The 18,225-nt window shown below is 43.3% G+C and overlaps 1 protein-coding gene across 18 annotated transcripts in view; it reads right to left on the bottom strand.

Annotated features, from left to right (window-relative positions):
- PCDH15 (protocadherin related 15) overlaps positions 1-18,225 on the bottom strand; it is a 642,855-nt gene that overhangs the window by 473,222 nt on the left and 151,408 nt on the right. For all 18 annotated transcript variants that reach the window (XM_077183412.1, XM_077183413.1, XM_077183407.1 and 15 more), the window contains exon 3: positions 7,378-7,455. The gene's annotated coding sequence lies outside the window, so the exon portion shown is untranslated. The remainder of the gene's footprint in view (positions 1-7,377; positions 7,456-18,225) is intronic.

The following is an 18,225-nucleotide window of genomic DNA, read 5'->3' as shown; positions in this document are numbered from 1 at the left end:
GGTTCAGAAGGTCACAAGACCTTCAGTTACAAGACCTTTTAAGGATTTATTGACCAATAAAACACTGCCAACAAGGATATTTATGTTTTTGACCCAGTCCTTAAATATTTCATCTTATGGACCCATGCTACAGTGTAAGCTTTCTTAGCCAATCATGTTATGACACACAAACCTACACTACTGCATTTTAAACTTCTTGTTTACTCTTGTAACTGCTTTTATTTTTATATCCTAAACTCTAAAACTCTAAAGTTTCCTTTACTCAGCTTAACACGTTTCTGCTTTAAACTATAAATCCACATTCTCACTTCTAGCACCTAAGTTTGGAAGCCTTTTCCAAGGTCTCAGATCAAATCCTGTGTTTAATTCTAAGCTTTGGCTTACAGACCCAAAGTTCTGAGATTTCCTTACATTTCAGATTCCAACATTTTTTCCCCCTAATATCTGATTTGAATCTCCCCTGGTGTCACAATGCTGCAGGACTGTTGGGGATGAGGTGCCTGTCTCCAGCCCTGACATCACAGACATGGAAATCAGTAAATCTCAAGCTGAGGCAATGCAGGAAATTTCACATCAGGCATAGAAAAAGTTGTTTTTCTTTTCATCCTTTATAAAAACTTAAATTAAGTTTTAAGTTAGTCTTCTCTAAGATACCATGGCAGGGAGTTTGAGGGTGTATATGGTCAGTCAATATTTAAACTCTCTATGCAAAATATATTAGGCACATATATTTAATGACATGAATGCTATATACACATATATATTTAATATATAAATTTAGACAAATTTAAGAGATTTTTGAATTTCAAAACAGACAAAATCTGCATCCAATTTTGAGACAACCCTCACCAGACTGATTCATACTTTGAAACTACGTCCTTGTAACCTTGAAGGAATCAGAAGCATTCATTAGGGACAAGACTTTTTTTTTTAATAGGTTTGATAACACAAATCTGTTGGGTTAAGAAAAGAGATGGAAAAGTGTATCTGCTACTCCATGGCACCAGTCTGTAACTGTGTAGGCAGAGCTGTCTATGCAGCAATGCCCCCCAAACCCAAGCAAATTGCACAACCTGTTTCTCCAGCTGGGGATTTACACCCCCCTTCACCCCCCAATTTACAGAGAGAAGGAGCTGTGACTTCAAAAATGAGATCTTTATCCACAAGCCTGTTTTGAGCATAAATTATTCCACTGTGGCATATGGAATGCTTGGCAATATTTACCTCTGACTCACCAGATATTCTCTGGTAAGATGGAACACTAGACTGGAATGATTTGAATCCTGGAATGGATTGGAAGGCACCTGAAAAATCTCCTGTTCCACCTCCCTGCCAGGAGTAGGGATGTCACTGACTAGAACAGGTTTCTCAGGGTCCCATCCAAGCTGTCCTTGAAGGAAAACTCAAGTAAAATTCAGAAAATATTAAGATGTAAAGGTGCCATCAAAAGGTGGAAGCCTCTCCGCATTGAAGGAACACTAAAACACATTTCAGGATTTTATTACTGAGCCCACATCTGGAACTATTTCTGGCTTTTAAAAACACATTATTTGTTTTCAGTTGGGAATACCAAGCTCCTCATTACCACAAAAGCCCTGCTGGAGAGTCAAAAATCACTGAGGCTGGAAAATCCCTCCCCTGTGCCCACCTTGTGCCCAGCCCAGAGCACTGAGTGCCACCTCCAGCCCTTGCTGGGACACCTGCAGGGCTGGGCACTGCAAAGCTCCCTGGGCAGCCCCTGCCAAGGCCTGAGCACCCTTTGCATGCAGAAATTGCTGCTGCTGTCCAAGCTGAGCCTGCCCTGGCCCAGCTTGAGGCCCTTTGCCCTTGTCCTGTCCCTGTTCCCTGGCAGCACAGCCCGGCCCCCCCTGGCTGTCCCCTCCTGGCAGGGAGTTGTGCAGAGCCACAAGGGCCCCCTGAGCCTCCTTTGCTCCAGGCTCAGCCCCTGCCCAGCTCCCTCAGCCCCTCCTGGGGCTCCAGCCCCTGCCCTGGACACGCTCCAGACCTTCCATGTCCTTCCTAGACTGGGGACCCAGAACTGGACACAGCCCTGGAGGTCCCTCAGCAGGGCCTGCCCTGGGTCTGTGGCCACCCCATGGCCACCCCATGGGCCTTCTAGGTCCACAATCAAGTGCCCCACACAAATTTTCTCCAAGAACAGGCAAATGACACCATGGAAGCTTTGGGTTGTTCTTAATCCACCCCTTCTGTCCCAAAACATCACAGGGGGAAAGAGAAACCCTTCCCTTCCTCCACACCTCTGACAGCGTGCTTTGGAAGTGTAAACAGCTCCAAAACCACTCCATGGACACAGATAGAATGGGATTTGGATGGTGCAGCTGCTGGAAGGCTGTTCTGGGTAGGTGAAAGAAAACCTAACACTCCCCCCTTGTTTACAGCAGGTAGCAAGGAGACCCTGCTGGCTCACACTGTCTCCTAAATGAACTTAAATGGTGACAGCATCACTGAACAGACACCTGACCCACCCTACATATTTCTGCCAGCAAATCTGTCAGGGCAGGAAGGGAAGACATCCTCTCTTTGCAATCCTCCAGGCACAAATGCACCCCCAGTGAGTGCAGAACATTTCTGCTACTTCAGCCTGTGCTTCAAAGATCTCCTGTGATGACACAAACACTACAGATCCTGGATTTCTGTTTGTTCCAGAATGCTGAGCCATAACACAAAGAAAATTTATTCTTTTTCAGAGCAAAGTGAAGACAGGAATAGGAGTAATTAATGCAATTTTATCAGAGATGGAAACACTTCAGAATTAAAGGCACGTCTGGGAGGGGGGACTTAGGTAGAAAAACTGAACAGATATCACTGCTGGTGTACATCCTGCACTTCCCACCTGTGAGCAGCCAGGAAAGAACATTGCACAAGGCTAGCATTCCAGCAGGAGGCCTGTTTTATCTGACCAAAGCTGCTCAGCAGAACACTTCCCCTCAGCTACGTGCCCCTCTGAGCAATGCACCAATTTGGCTCCCTCCACAAGGACAAAACTTGATGTAAACACCCCCCTCTGACACCAGTCAGTCCATGAAGGCACAGAAATGCTGCTCCACTCATGAAATAGCAAATAAATGAACAGTCCCAGGGTTGAGAGACCCAGGGTTGATCTTTGAAAGTGGCTACTAGATGGAATTTCCATGCTCCTTCCTCTTGGAAGGGGACAACTGAGTATCACACCATCATCTTATTTCTTTAGATATTTCCCTGAGTAAAGAATATGAGAAAACAAGACTGTTCTGCTCATTACCTCCAAACATCTTCCCTGGGAAACAACCCAACATCAAAATATTTTATCATCACACTCCCAACATCTAAAAATTTGTGCTTGTCTGGCTGTTTGTGGCTCCATGCTGCCCTTCTCCTGAGGTTGTTGCTGCCTCTAGACACAGCCACCAGCACAAAAATGTCCTTTTTTGTCTCTAATAACCCCATAGTGCCCAGGTACTGAGCCCCTGGAGCTGTGACACAACGACTTTTCTTTTTTCAAGGTATTTACAATTACACAGATTGCTTGCTCCTTTTATTTTTAGCATTCATTTTAAAGCCCAAAGAGTTTCATCTGCTCTCTCTTCCTGTATATTAGGCTCTCTCATTGCTTCTCATGCTTTTAGCAATTATTTTAACAATTCCTCTTTCCCAGGGTTGTCCCCATGAGGAGGCAGTTGGGAATGCTCCAAGAGCTTTGCCCTCTCTGCTGGTTTCCTCCTCACCTTTGATGATCCCCTTAAAACTGCAACCCACCAATCCCAATCCCATTCCAGCCCTCAGCCCAATCCCATTCAGCCCACCAGCAAGCAGCCCTCAGAGGAAACTTGTGTTGTTTGAGCCACTCAAACCTTCCAGCTGACAGGAATTGTCCTCTCACAGCTCAAGAAACTTCGTGGGGTGAGCACAGCAGTCCTGAAACCTCAATGCTTAACACTGAGCTAACAACAAAATATCTCCCAATGCAAATGAAACCAAATAGCCCAAACTCCTGCCTACACCCCACACTTCCAAATAGCCAAAAGTCCTACATAGAATAGCCCAGACTCAAACATCCCACCCTTCCTTGTGTGATCCCAGGTCAGGGACTGGAAGTATCCATGACAGAGAGTCCACCTGATCCACATCAGCTCCTCATTTGCATTTCATCCTGGGAAACTGAGAGCTCTGATCACAATGTCAGCATGTGTCAAAAATTCATTTCCACATCCCACAAAGTGTCTTTAAAACCATCATGCTTCAGAAGAAATTCCAGGAGAATTTGATGTTCAGAATATTCCCATCGATTTATGAATTCAAAAGCTGAAATCAATTCTCACTCTCATGGTTTTAGTTTTACTATGAAAATGAGTTGAAAATATGGACCAGATTTGTGCAATTATTTATCTGCATGTCAAATATATCAGCTCAATGGCATCCTCCTTTGAACTGGGGAATGGTGATGCACTGGTTCCAACAGAGATTTTAGGGAACAGACTGCAGTTTGCCTGGACCTCTACAGATGGTCTGGAATGCAAATGCAAGGGAAAACCTGACAGAAAACAAACATGCCACTGTGCTCCTTAAATCTAGCTGCCCCTTAATGTATTATTACAACACAGAATCTACTAATCATGGAATTAAAGAGTCCCAGAATGGATTGGGTTGGAAGATAGCCCCTTGATTTTTTACCTTTTTTTTTTTTTCCCTTGTTCATCAAGACAGACTGATCATTTGAGTTTCTATTCCATCAAAACCTGCCATTTTAGAATTTTAATTTTAAGAACACTTTGGGCATCATTGAGGAACTCACTTTACTGAGAAGGGATTGACAGATCCCTTCAAGGTCTGGCTGACTTTGGGGTGTCAGCCCAGCACTTTGGGACACAGGCAGGCAGAGCATCCATGTCCACCTCCTGTCGTGTCAGGAGAAGATAAAGCCCCACAGGACACCCAAGAGATTGGAATGTTAATAATTCTCATTTATTCAAAGCCTTGACTGAAAATACCATTTCAGACAACCATAAAGAAATGAGACACCTCCATGACATCATCATCCTCATCCCTGCCACTGTCACCACACCCCCACAAGGGTTAAATGATTTTTGAGATCATTCCAGCCCCAAATGAGCTCAAGCTTGGCACGTACAAGATTAGAGGGGAGAAAAAAAGGCCACTCTAAATTATGCTCAACAGTGACACATTGCAGTTTCAGAAACTCAGGAACATAAATCAATATTAAGTTTCTGAGCTCTCTTGACAAGAAAAACCATCATATAATTACAGAATCAAATGAGAGACATGCCCACGGTGTAAGTATTTGTAAGCAAGTTGATATCAGTCATACTTTAGAAACAAATATCTCATTTACAAGCCAATTTGAGCAATATAAGCTGCCAAATTGAGCCTGAAGCCTGAAACCCAAAGTCTGCAGGAAGAAGCCAGTGCTCTAATTTCCTGCATGACTGGAGACACAAAAGTAAGACCAAAGTGTCATTCTATTAAGGCTCAGAAAACATGCTTTTAGAACTCAGGTGGGGTTTAATTCCTTGGCTTCCAGACTTTTAGAAACAAAACTTAAAGCAGCTCAGTGCTGAGGCTTAATGGGCTGAAGGCAATCTGTGTTAATGGAGTCCACTCTGGAGTGGAGTGGATTTGCTCCTCTCTGTGCCTTTAGCTTGGAAATAGCCAATATTTCTTTCTTCACTTTATTATTAGTAACTGTAGGGATGAGAAATTATTGATCCATCTAAGCTGTCATCTTGTTTAAACTTCAGACTACTCATGTGCTCTAGGGACTTTTGTTGTTTGTCCTAAATTAAATAATTGTTAGGAACTCAAAGGGATGAAATTGTTCCTCCCCTAATTATGCATTTCATGCCTTGCTAAACTCCTTAACAAAATTGAGTCAGTGGCTTGTGGCTGACAGGGCATTATTTGTGGGGAAAATCAGCCCACACTTGAGTGGCTAAATTGACAAACAACCAAGCTGAAACTTCCTGATTTCAACAGCAACTGATTATCTTGAACTGATCTTTGAAAGTGGCTACTACATGGAATTTCCATGCTCCTTCCTCTTGGAAGGGGACAACTGAGCATCACACCATCATCTTATTTCTTTAGATATTTCCCTGAGTAAAGAATATGAGAAAACAAGACTGTTCTCCTCATTACTTCCAAAACATCTTCCCTGGGAAACAACCCAACATCAAAATATTTTATCATCACACTCCCAACATCTAAAAATTTGTGCTTGTCTGGCTGTTTGTGGCTCCATGCTGCCCTTTCTCCTGAGGTTTCTGCTGCCTCTAGACACAGCCACCAGCACAAAAATGTCCTTTTTTGTCTCTAATAACACCATAGTGCCCAGGTACTGAGCCCCTGGAGCTGTGACACAACGACTTTTCTTTTTTCAAGGTATTTACAATTACACAGATTGCTTGCTCCTTTAATATTTTTAGCATTCATTGTAAAGCCCAAAGAGTTTCATCTGCCCTCCCTTCCTGTATATTAGGCCCTCTCATTGCTTCTCATGCTTTTAGCAATTATTTTAACAATTCTTCTTTTTGTCCCCCCACTAAATATTGTATAAATATTTATATTGCAATATAAATTCACAGTAGACTGCATTTACCTGGTTAATCTCCACAGCTTTAAAGAGAAATACAGGAAAATACACGAACCAAAAGGAAACAGGTTCAGGTTCCCAGCTGTGACAGCAGCAGATCAATGTTTGCTGTGCCATCTTGACTTAAGTATCTTTTCTATGATCATTTCTCCAATTTATATTCATTACAGAACACCTGCCAGATCTGTTACCCAAATTATTTGGTGTCCCTGTTGTATCCCCCAACGTGTGAAAGCACCTCTTGTGCAATCAAAGCTCAGGTCTGCTTTGAGAATCACCACATAAAAAAAGATTGATTTTCATCCTGGAAATGTCAGACTTCTGCCTATAATGCTCAGCTACATTTTTCAGGAGCAGTAAAGTTCAAAAAAGAGCCCCAGCCCTGACACATCTCCGACACATCATGATGGATGTGACAGTTCTGCTGCTTTACTGCCAGAAACGTCCTGCTACAGAATGAGGCAATCAATGAAGGATAATAAATCTATCCCAGACCCCAGAACTATTTTTTGTACATGCAGAACAGCAGAAATGACACATTAGTTATACCTCTGGAGGTAATAAACCATCACACTTTCTTTACTGTTACACAATTCCAGTTAAACAATTTAATCTTTACCTGTTTTATCTGTTCAACACTTTGCCATCACAACTCCCAATATGCGTTTTCAAATTATTAATGGAGTGAATTAAAAATAAAAGAAAGAAAAAAGAGAGAGAGGGAGACAATTGAAGACACACTTTCCAGTTAAAAGAAGAAGTTTTCTTACCATTTTTTCTGGTCCCTCTGTCAGCCAGGAGAACAACTGCTGCTCCAAAGGAATGTGCTGAATTACGTTCCCTTCATCCTGGAACACATTGCTCCTGATTAATACTGACTCAGAAATTTTACCTTGAGTGCACAGCACAAATACATTTCATTTCCCCTTTTTTGAGAAGCCCTGTGTTTGAGATAAATTACAGCAAGTTTGGAAAAGTTAATTTGATGTGCATAAATCAAGGCTTGGCAGAGAAAGGATTGGTTTGATTTATAACTAATGCCTTTGGGTGTATTCTCCCACCTATCCTTCAAGTAACAGCCTTGATTTCAGCAAGAGGGAATATACTTCAAAATAAGTATTTTCTGAGGTCATTTGACCACACCACCAACAAAACAAGCCCAGCTGTGCCAAACACAGTGATTTAAAATACATGAGTTCATTTCAAATTTTCACTACACAGGCGCAATAAATTTGAAAACTGTTGCAGGACTAGATTGATGGTTCCTTGTGCTTGTGTATGATTTCCAAAATACATCCATGGATCACTGTCATGATTCTATTTCTCCCATTATTCTATACATTCATAAGCACACAGACAATATTTAATGCTGTACTAACTGAGTTTGGACGAGGCAAAGCACACAGCACAAGCAGGTATGTGACTAAAGCTCTGTAAAACTTAGAATTAGGAGGAATTCCAGGACCAAAGAACTTCTCTTTATTGGCTTGGCTTTTCCTAAGCTTTTCCTAGTTTTAAAGGCAGGAACATCCTGACACTCTCCCTCTCCTGAAGGGCTGCATTTATAACCAGGCTGAGGAAGGAACAAGAAGCAAAGTTTCTTTAGCTTTTGCACAAACCTTAAATAAGTTCATAAACCTGTAGTGGGGACCTGGCTGTGAGGAAACACTCAAAGTAGGAAATGAGTTTGGATGACACCAAAATCCCTCCTGACTACTTGGTGGTGGCCCTTTGCTCCTGAGGAGTCCCCATGAAATGTTAGAGGCAAAAAACCAGAACAAAAAGCAGATTTCAGCACGTCTGTGCTTGGACACAAAGCAATCTCACCCCACCAAAGAAATGATGATTTATTTTTGTGTGTGGCCTTGTTGTCCCCTGGTCAGACACAGCTTCACTCTCCTGCTTTTGGGAAGGGCAGGGAGGGAAGGAATTCTCCCAGTGCACACAGGGAAAACTACAGCAGGATCAGGAGCTGCTGGCCATGGCTGATGAAACGTTCCCATGACAATCCCTCTCATCTGTGCATCTCAGAGCTATTTCCAGCAAGCATATTTTGGTTTTTGTCCAAGTGAGAACAACAATGCATTTCCTGAGGAAATGAAAATTAGCAGGAGCAGTGCAGCACTGCTTTGTAGCTGCTTCTGACAATTAATAAATTAATATTATGTGGTGAGGGAAGAGACTGAAAATAACTCAAATGGTTATTGCCCTTCAAGCTGGATGATGATTTTTTAGAGTATTCTCGTGAAATGCTCTGAAAATACTTTGTAGGAACAGTTCATTTAAAAACAAAGCAATAGCTCTAAAAAAAAGTAACATTTTGATAATTTTTTTTCCCTAGGAGCTAAAATAACATTTGGAGAGTTCTTTAATTTTTTAATTATAGGAAAATATTTTGCATTAATATAATGAAGTTGCTCATTATACCCGAAGCTATTTTTAGATTTCCCATAACTGGCATAACAGTTCACCTAATCATCTCTAATTTTAATGCAATCCTTTTAATTCCTGATAGAAACCTAATTTTTTAAACAAATGTTAAATAAATAGCAAGTTAAATTGGTACAGCTCTTGCAGCATTCTGCCATTCCCAAGCACATGAAAACACTCTCTAATACAAAATTATTCATTTTCAGTTGCCATTCCAGCTCAAAAACCTATAAAAGCTCACCAGATTAACTTTCAGCAATAAAGGATTTGAATACATTGTCTTGATTAGCCAAATTTCTTTAACTTCTTTCATGTATTATTAGCTCAACTCAGGTTTTCCAATCTGTTCATTGGTGTCCTTGACAGAGGAAAAAAAGGAAGGATTTTCTGGACAAGGAAAGGAGCAGGGTGGTCTCAGGTGAGGCAAGGGCTCTCAGAGATGAGAGAAATTCAAATTCCATCTTCCAGACCCTTCATGATCTGCTGACCTGATTTGTGCTCATAAATGAGCAGTAGGGATTTAATTCCAATCCAAAGGACCAGAACCCAAGGAGATTTCTCCAAAATCTGATTTCCTGCACTGACAGGGGCAGCAGAACCGCATTCCCCGAGTTCAGGGGAGCAGGGCTGTGTCTTTGATGGCTCCTTCACTCATCAGAGGGCTGGGACCACCCTGGGTTGGGGCAGCAGCAGGAAGGGAAGGTTGGTGCCCTCAGCCAGTGAAAGCCTTGGCTTGGTACAGCAGAGAGCAGCTCCTCCCTCTAGCATCCCAAATTCCAGTGGCATAGCAAGGGAAGCAGGCAGAGGGAATGGTCAAACCTCCCTGATGCACTGGCTTTGAAATTCTGCATTCTCAGCCTGCCTGGCAGGTTTTATTTTCTATATACTCTGATTTAAAGTTTAAAAAAAAAACCCTCAAGTATATCTGAAGTGAATGAAAGGATTGTTTGGTTGTTTATTTTGGTGAATTGGAGAATTTCTGTCTGGAATCACAGAATCCTGGGTTGCCAGGGACCCATGAGGATTCAGTCCCAATTCCTGACTCCAGCCTTTCCAAAACCATCTGCTTTCCTTCAGGGCTTTTCATGTCCAGCCCAAAGAAAGGATAAATATTGCAATATTGCCCTTCTTAGGGTAATTTTGTCTTTTAAATCAGTGCAAGGGCAACAGCATGAGCAGAAGTTTAATCAGCATCCTCCCTCAGCTCCTCTCACTGAATTTTGCTGATTGTGATTCTAAATGCTGCTGAGACTCAGCTCCTAAAACTGTGTCATAACAACTCCAACAGCACTGACACTCTGACCTTCAACTCTAATTAATTTTAACAGACATGGCTGTGTTTTGAAAAACTAAAAAAATAAAGATCTGCCCTGCTCTTTTCTAAAACAAATAAAAAGCTAAGAGTCAGCTTACTGAATACACATAATGAGATTCACAACGAAAATAAAGTTATTAAAATGGCTTCTCCTTATTTTGCTTTAAGAAAGGGGGTTTGACCACAGACCACAAAAAACCAATCAAAACCAAACCAAAACTCACCAGAACAGTGCTACACTAAGCCCACATTAGAAAAAAAAAACAGTTTCAAGCTAAAAGCAAACAAGATCTAGGTAAGTTTCATGTAATTTTCACATTGGTAGTAACTTTTACCTGTATAATAAAATGAATATTTTTTGCTAAACCCTTCTGAGACCTCACACTGCAGGTAGTGAGAGAACCTCAGGATCACCTTTCCTTTGGGAAAGTCAATGTAGAGTCACCTCAGTTATGTTGAAAACAAAACTAATCACTCAATTAATTCAAAACCATAAATAATGATTTTTTTTTTCTTAATGAGATAAAAAATATAGTCTATTTTAGGTCAGCCATGTTTTTATAGCTACAAATAATAACATTAAGGCCTTGTAGGAAATAAAATAGATTTGGAATTAAAACCCATTTATCCGGAGTCACTCTGTGACTTTACAGAGTTTAACACAGAGGTTTTCTTTTCACTTTTCTGTAGTGTCTACTTAAACTAATGTGACTGTGAGAGACTTCAAATCAGTGAAAGACTAAAACCCCACAGACTCCTTTCTTTCATTGATCTCAGACTTGTGAAGAGCCTGTTGCTCAGAACAGCCCAGGAGAGGTGGAATTGTGAGAGGGGATAAGGCAGTGTTGCATTTCATAATAAAAATGTTTTCACTCCCCAGGAGATGAGGCAATGAAAAAACCCAACCCTTTTTACATCCTTTAAACACACTTTGCGTGGCTCTCCCTTCCTCAAGAGAGAGAATCTATTCCTTGGATAGGAGAAACAAATCTGGGTTGTGCAAGGGCAGTGAGTGAAGAGCTCTCTCCATGAATATCCACCTACTCAGACACAGAATAACCAGCTCCTGAGGCAGCAAATGAAATTCATCCCTTCAGCAGCTATGAAACACAGAACACTAAATAATTCAGCTCCCAAACACTAATTACAGGGTGTTGGCAGCAGGAGCTGCCAGCCCTGAGGATGCAGAGATGACCCCAGGATGTGCTGATGTTCCCTCTGACCCCTCTGGAAAATGAGCCCTGCCTTAAAGAGAGGTGCATGGCCACGAGGAGAGGGGCTTCATAAAGAATTCCCACTGTCCTCAGCTTGAAAGGCTTGGGAGTAAAGACAATTCCCCTGAGCACATTGAGACCACCCGAGTGTCGCAGACAACTTGTATGAAAAATCCTTTCCTTAGGATTTTTCCTCCTGAGAAGCTGAGAGGCCTCAGAAACAAAATGTAGACAATGGTTATCTGCTGCTGTGGAATGCAACAGGTGCATCTGGGATTGGCCCATGTTGGATGTTTGTAATTAATGGCCAATCACAGTCAGCTGGCTCAGACACAGAGCCCGAGCCACAAACCTTTGTTATTATGCTTTGCTATTCTATTCTTAGCTGGCCTTCTGATAAAATCCTTTCTTCTCTTCTTTTAGTATAGTTTTCATGTGATATATATCATAAAATAATAAATCAGCCTTCTGAAACATGGAGTCAGATCCTCATCTCTTCCCCAGTCCAAGAACCCCTGTGAACATGGTCACACCTCAGGAAAGTGTTCCAGTCTCTGCTCACAGAAGGATTAATGCTGTTAATGTCACCTGGAATTCCCACCCCGTGTGAGGCAGGGCAGTGTCAGACAGAACCATCAGCTCTGCCCACTGCAGGGCCACAAAGCAAATATTCCCAGAATCCCAGAGCAGCTGGGGCTGGCAGGGACCCCTGGAGGTCACCCAGTCTAATCCCTCTGCCAGGCAGGGGCACCTGGAGCAGGCGGCACAGGGACACGTCCAGTTGGGTTTGGGATGTCTCCAGAGAGGGAGACTCCCCCCAGGCAGCTATTCCAGGGCTCTGCCACCCTCCATGGAAAGCTCCTCCTCATGCTGATGGCCACTGCTGCTCATCCTGTCACTGTCACCCTGAACAGAGCCTGGCACTCTCCTCTGGCAGCCCCTGGAGATGTCTGTGTGGACTGATGGGATCCCCCTCAGCCTTCCCTGCTCCAGACTGACCAGGCCCAGCTCCTCTCCTCATCAGAGAGATGCTCCAGACCCCAAATCATCTCTGTGGCCTCTGCTGGACCCTCTCCAGCATCTCCTTGTCCTTCCTGACCTGCAGAGACCACAGCTGGACACAGCACTCCAGATGTGCCTCACTGGGCAGGGCAGAGGGGCTGGATCCCTCCCTGACCTGCTGGCCATACCCTTCCTGATGTCCCCAGGACCCCAGTGACCCTACAGGCCACTTTGTCCACTCCTGGTCACCTTGTCTCCACTCCTGGTCACCTTGTCTCTCAGCAGCAGCCCCAGGTCCTTCCCTGCAGGGCTGCTCCAGCTCCCCCCAGCCTGTGCTGGCCCTGGGGGCTGCAGGACCTGCATTTCCCTGGCTGAACCTCACCAGGTTTCTCTGCAGCCTCTCAAGGCCCCACTGAGGGTCAGCCCAGCCCCTGAGGGATCCAGCAGTGCCCCCAGCTCTGTGCCAGCAGCAGCTCCCAGCACTGGCACTGCCACACCAGGGTCTGATCCCAGACCAAACAAGATCCCCAGGCCTGAAATTCCATGCTTCCTCTGATCTTTCCATCACTTTTGCACCTCACTATGGTACTAACAGAGCCAGAGTACAGAGAGGTGCCAGGGACTGATTTTCTGCTGTCTTTCCTGGTGTTACCTGTCCATAATAGCAGGGGGTTTTGTCACTAGGACAAGGCCTGGTCACAGAGAGTGGTGCAAGCTGGAAAGCCCAAGAATCCCCTGAGGATGGGGTGAACAGAGGGATCTGTACCCAAAATATTCTGGAAGGCAGACCCCAGGTGTATTCCAGGAAAGGAAGGTCCCAAAGCTCCCATATTATTTCCCTTTAAGTGCTGGTTCCAGCAATGCCATACAAGTGTTCCCCACCATCTTCATCCTTGGCTCCTTTTCCATTTATCTCCCTGTGTTCAGACATGACACAATCACAACATACATTATGATGTACAGAATAGCCAGAAAAAATAACTACAGCTGTCACTCTGGTGGACAAAAAAAAAATGAAGCGCAGATAAGAAATGAGTCCAGCTGCAAAGCTGCATTATCAGAGCACCTCAAAAATGCTAAAGATCAAGTATTTGTTCTGATTTTCAAAAACTACTGCAAGTCCAGGTATCTCATCAAGCCTTTCCAAAAGCATCTGCTTTCCTTCAGGGCTTTTCATGTCCAGCCCATAGAAAGGATAAATATTCCTTTAAGTGGCAATGATTTCTGAAAGATGAATTTTGCAGTGATTTATGCTTCAGGCAGTGTGTATAAAACCTGACAGGAAGCTCTAAACTGATGAGTGTTCCTGCATTGCTCTTGCACTGATTTAAAAGGAAAAAACACCCTAAAAAGGGCAGGATTTGCTTGAATTCTGAAAACAGTGTCCCACTCTTAAAGGATGGCAAGAGCTGAGGAATATCACTGATGTGGTGATAAAGATTTTCTTAGGAGGACAACAAAATTCCTGGGAAAAGTATCCTGACATAAAAAATTGATCAGATGATCTGCTCTCCATGGCCAGCAGCACCTCTAGAATCAGTGTTCCATGGTTAACAATCAGAACACAGCAATAACCAGAACAATTGTTTTGAGGATAAATGAAGGAAATCAGTTTAGCCATCTCTGCTAAAGAGAGATAATTATGATATTTAAAGACAAATCAATGTATTTATAGATTAATACCCCATGGCAACATACTAAAAAATGGGAATTGAGGAAATAATTTAGTCTTTCTCTAATATCCCTTCTCCAAACCCTGAAAATTTTCTTGAACGTGTTTTTTTTCAGCATTAGTGGCACCTGCAGCCAAAGACAAGTAGGCAAATTAAGCACCTTGCACAGGCTCAGCCACAGCAGCTTCTCTTCTCCCAGCTAATTAAAGGGTTTTCCTCTGAGCCTGAAGCTGTCTAATCATGGCAGAAGCATTCCCCCATCATTAGGGATGACTTGAATCAATCCTGCAGCAGGATGCAGACTCAATTTCCTATTTGATTTTTAATTATAAGCTCTAGATACCAATTTCCCTAAGTTTTCAACATAAACATTAAAGAAAACCAAACACCATGACTGAGATTTCACAGTCTTTTGTTATTCATAAGTGGACTAAAACCGAGCAATTTTGCTTTCACAAAAACCAGGCATCATCCAAATGATTACAGAGCTCAAATCCCTCCTCATCCAATATTGCTGATCAAAACCAATGCAACAGTCAGGCCTGAGATAAGATCTCTGTAGCATTCTGGCAGCTTTATTGTTATTGTTTTTTAACTCTTGGTAGAAATAGGGCCAGAAAATCTTTTAAGAGATCTTTCATTTCCTTTCCATGCCTTACAAGAAAGAGAGTAAGTATATTGTAATGTGCTAAATTGGACAGCAGGTTTTAAAACACGGTGTTGGCTGACAGCAGCACAAAGAGTAAGAGTTTCTTAATCAGTTTTTTTTTTTTCTGGGCATTGACTCTGGAATTATTGACTACTCCAGGAAAAAAAAAAAAAAACACAAAAAAAAACCAAAAAAAAAAAAAAGGAAAAAAAAACAACAAAACAAACAAACAAAAAAACAAAACAAAAAAAAACAAAACAAAAAAAAACCAAAAAAGAGGCAAAAAACCCCAAAAAACAAAACCCCAAAGAAACAAAAAACAAGCAAAAAAACCCCCAAAAAAAACCGAAAAACAAAACACCAAAAATCCAAATGATTGCAGGGCAGATTCCACTTTAAAAAATTCTAGTTTCTTCTTTGTTGTTTTGTATAGGGGCTGAGAGAGGCTGCTGTGCTCTCGGTGCCTTTAACAGACAGAGGCAAGGCTGGAGGAGATGAAAGAGGCATTTTCTCTGGAACTCCTCAATTCAGCTGTGAAGAATTTCATCTTTCCCTTTTACCTCGGCAGTGCAGCTGAAGAAATGCAAAATGCCCAGAGTGCACAGAGATATTTCAGTGCATCTGCATTGTCTCAGCAAACAATAGAGGGCCTGGAGGAGAGCAGTGCTAAAAATAATTCCCCAGCTGAGCTCAGGAGGAGAGGACTCATCTCAAACCATCCCTGTTACCCTCATCAGGGCACTTGTGCACCTCTGGCAGCAGCTGGTGCCAGCACATCACCAAACCCAGAGAATTTATGAAAAGAATGAATTACTGAGTGGTATTAAAAGAACAACTGGAAGAAAACTGAATTGGGCACTTGGGAAGAAATTGGAGAGGTAGGAGCTGGCTGTGCTTTGTCATCTGCAGCACAGTTCAATAGAGAAATAGAAAATATACAGCAGAGCTCATGCCAGCCAAGGAGACAGCAACAATAAAAGGAAGTTCTCAAAACGAGTGTGGGCACCTTCAGTTTTGGGGGGAATAAACTCTTTATCAGGTGGGTAAAACCTGGGGGGGCCAAAACAGACTTCAACATCAGAAAATTCTCAGGATAACTCAGTTTAAGCCATTCATGTACACATGGATTGAAACATGATTCTGAAACTACAACAGAAAGCATGGAAAACAGAGCAGCTTTCCTGGTTCCATTTCTAGTCCACCTAAGCCCAAAGCAGCTGCAGGTCTGAAATCCTTCCCAATTTGTCCCAAATCTGCTCTCTCTCAAGATATAAAAGTGAAAATACACATCCTTCCTCCAGGAGGGGTTTGGTTCACAGGAGGGGAAGGGCTGGTGGTAAGAACAGCTGCAGTTACTCAGATAAAGGCAACTCAGGAGATGAACAGCAAGAAAATAAAAAACAAAACCCAGAACAGCACACACACCAGAAAAGCCACACCTGAAAAAACAACAGCTGAGAGGACTTTAAGACATTTGCTTGAGTGAAACATATCTGTTAAAAAAATCTTAGCTTGGAACTACAATTAACACACAATGAAAATTATTGACGTGAAACTGTATTTAAGCAAAAGTCATTAATGTGGTAACTTTAGTGATAATTAGCAACAGATGTGAAAAGTTCCTACACAAAAATTTAAAAACAATAAGCCATATAAGACACTGAACTTTTGTCACAGACAACCTTGTGGAGTAGGCTGCAACCCAGAAATTAAAATCTGGGTTTAACCCACAGTAAAATCGAAGTCACACATTTAAAAATAAAGGTATGGAAGCAAATTAATCATCTCTACCAGATTAGAATAAGAAATAAGGCCATTTAGGGGCCCAGATCCTATAGAAGCTCCATGTTCAGAGAGCTTCTTTTAGGATGCTTTAAAAGTCACCCAGCCCAGCCCTGTGACTACACTTCAATTCCACCCTAGGGCTGAGAGTGCCCAAAACAGCACCACCTCTAAAGCCTGGCTCAATGAAACCTGCTTGAGCTGCCATGGTTCAGCATTAAAGTCAGACCCCAAAATATCAGATGGGACATTGGGAATGAGGAATTGTTCCCTGGCAGGGTGGGCAGGCCCTGGCACAGGGTGCCCAGAGCAGCTGGGGCTGCCCCTGCATCCCTGGCAGTGCCCAAGGCCAGGCTGGACACTGGGGCTTGGAGCAGCCTGGGACAGTGGGAGGTGGGATGAGAAGAGCCTTCAGTCCAACCCAATCCCTTCCATGATTCCATGAGAATTTAGACCAGGACAGAAGCTCTCCAGTTCAAAGCACACCTCAGGAGAGCCTGGCAGTAATTCCAGCCCAGGACATGGAGCATGGAGGTTCCCCACAAGGTTGGAGCCAGATCCATGGAGCAGCAGGAACATCTCTTCTGGCATAGCCAAGAAAAAGCTGCTGGGCTGAGCTTGCAGCTCTTGCTGCCTGAGCTGCTCCCAGTGAGAGACAAATCCCCACAGAGTGAACAACATCATCTGCAGAAGCAGCCAAAAATGTCAGGTGGGACCATTCCCGTGGGATGCCAGGTGCGACCATTCCTGTGGGATGCCAGGTGGGACCATTCCTGTGGGATGCCAGGTGTGACCATTCCCATGGGATGTCAGGTGTGACCATTCCTGTAGGACGTCAGGTGTGACCATTCCTGTGGGATGCCAGGTGTGACCATTCCTGTGGGATGCCAGGTGTGACCATTCCCATGGGATGTCAGGTGTGACCATTCCTGTAGGACGTCAGGTGTGACCATTCCCGTGGGATGTCCAGTGTGACCATTTCTGTGGGATGTCCAATGTGACCATTCCCGTGGGATGTCCAATGTGACCATTCCTGTGGGATGCCAGGTGTGACCATTCCTGTGGGATGTCCAATGTGACCATTCCTGTGGGATACCAGGTGTGACCATTCCTGTGGGATGTCCAATGTGACCATTCCTGCGGGATGTCCAATGTGACCATTCCTGTGGGATGTCCAATGTGACCATTCCTGTGGGATGTCCAATGTGACCATTCCTGTGGGATGTCCAATGTGACCATTCCCGTGGGATGCCAGGTGTGACCATTCCCGTGGGATGTCCAATGTGACCATTCCTGTGGGATACCAGGTGTGACCATTCCTGTGGGATGCCAGGTGGGACCATTCCCATGGTGTGTTTAATGGTCATTGTGCCAAGGGAAAGTGGAGACCATCATGACATCAGGAGCTGATGAAATTGTGTCATCTTGCTGAATCTCAAACACCTGATGAAGCCTGGAGAGATGATCATTGTGCAGTGAAAACCTGAACCTGGGGGCTTTGTCCTGATCCTGAGTTTCGCCTGGAAACATTTCCTTAGGGCTCTGGAGAGCTT

The sequence above is a fragment of the Agelaius phoeniceus genome, chromosome 9, assembly GCF_051311805.1.
Source record: "Agelaius phoeniceus isolate bAgePho1 chromosome 9, bAgePho1.hap1, whole genome shotgun sequence".
In the NCBI taxonomy this organism is placed as follows: domain Eukaryota; kingdom Metazoa; phylum Chordata; class Aves; order Passeriformes; family Icteridae; genus Agelaius; species Agelaius phoeniceus.
This window is presented reverse-complemented; position numbering and strand designations above follow the sequence as displayed.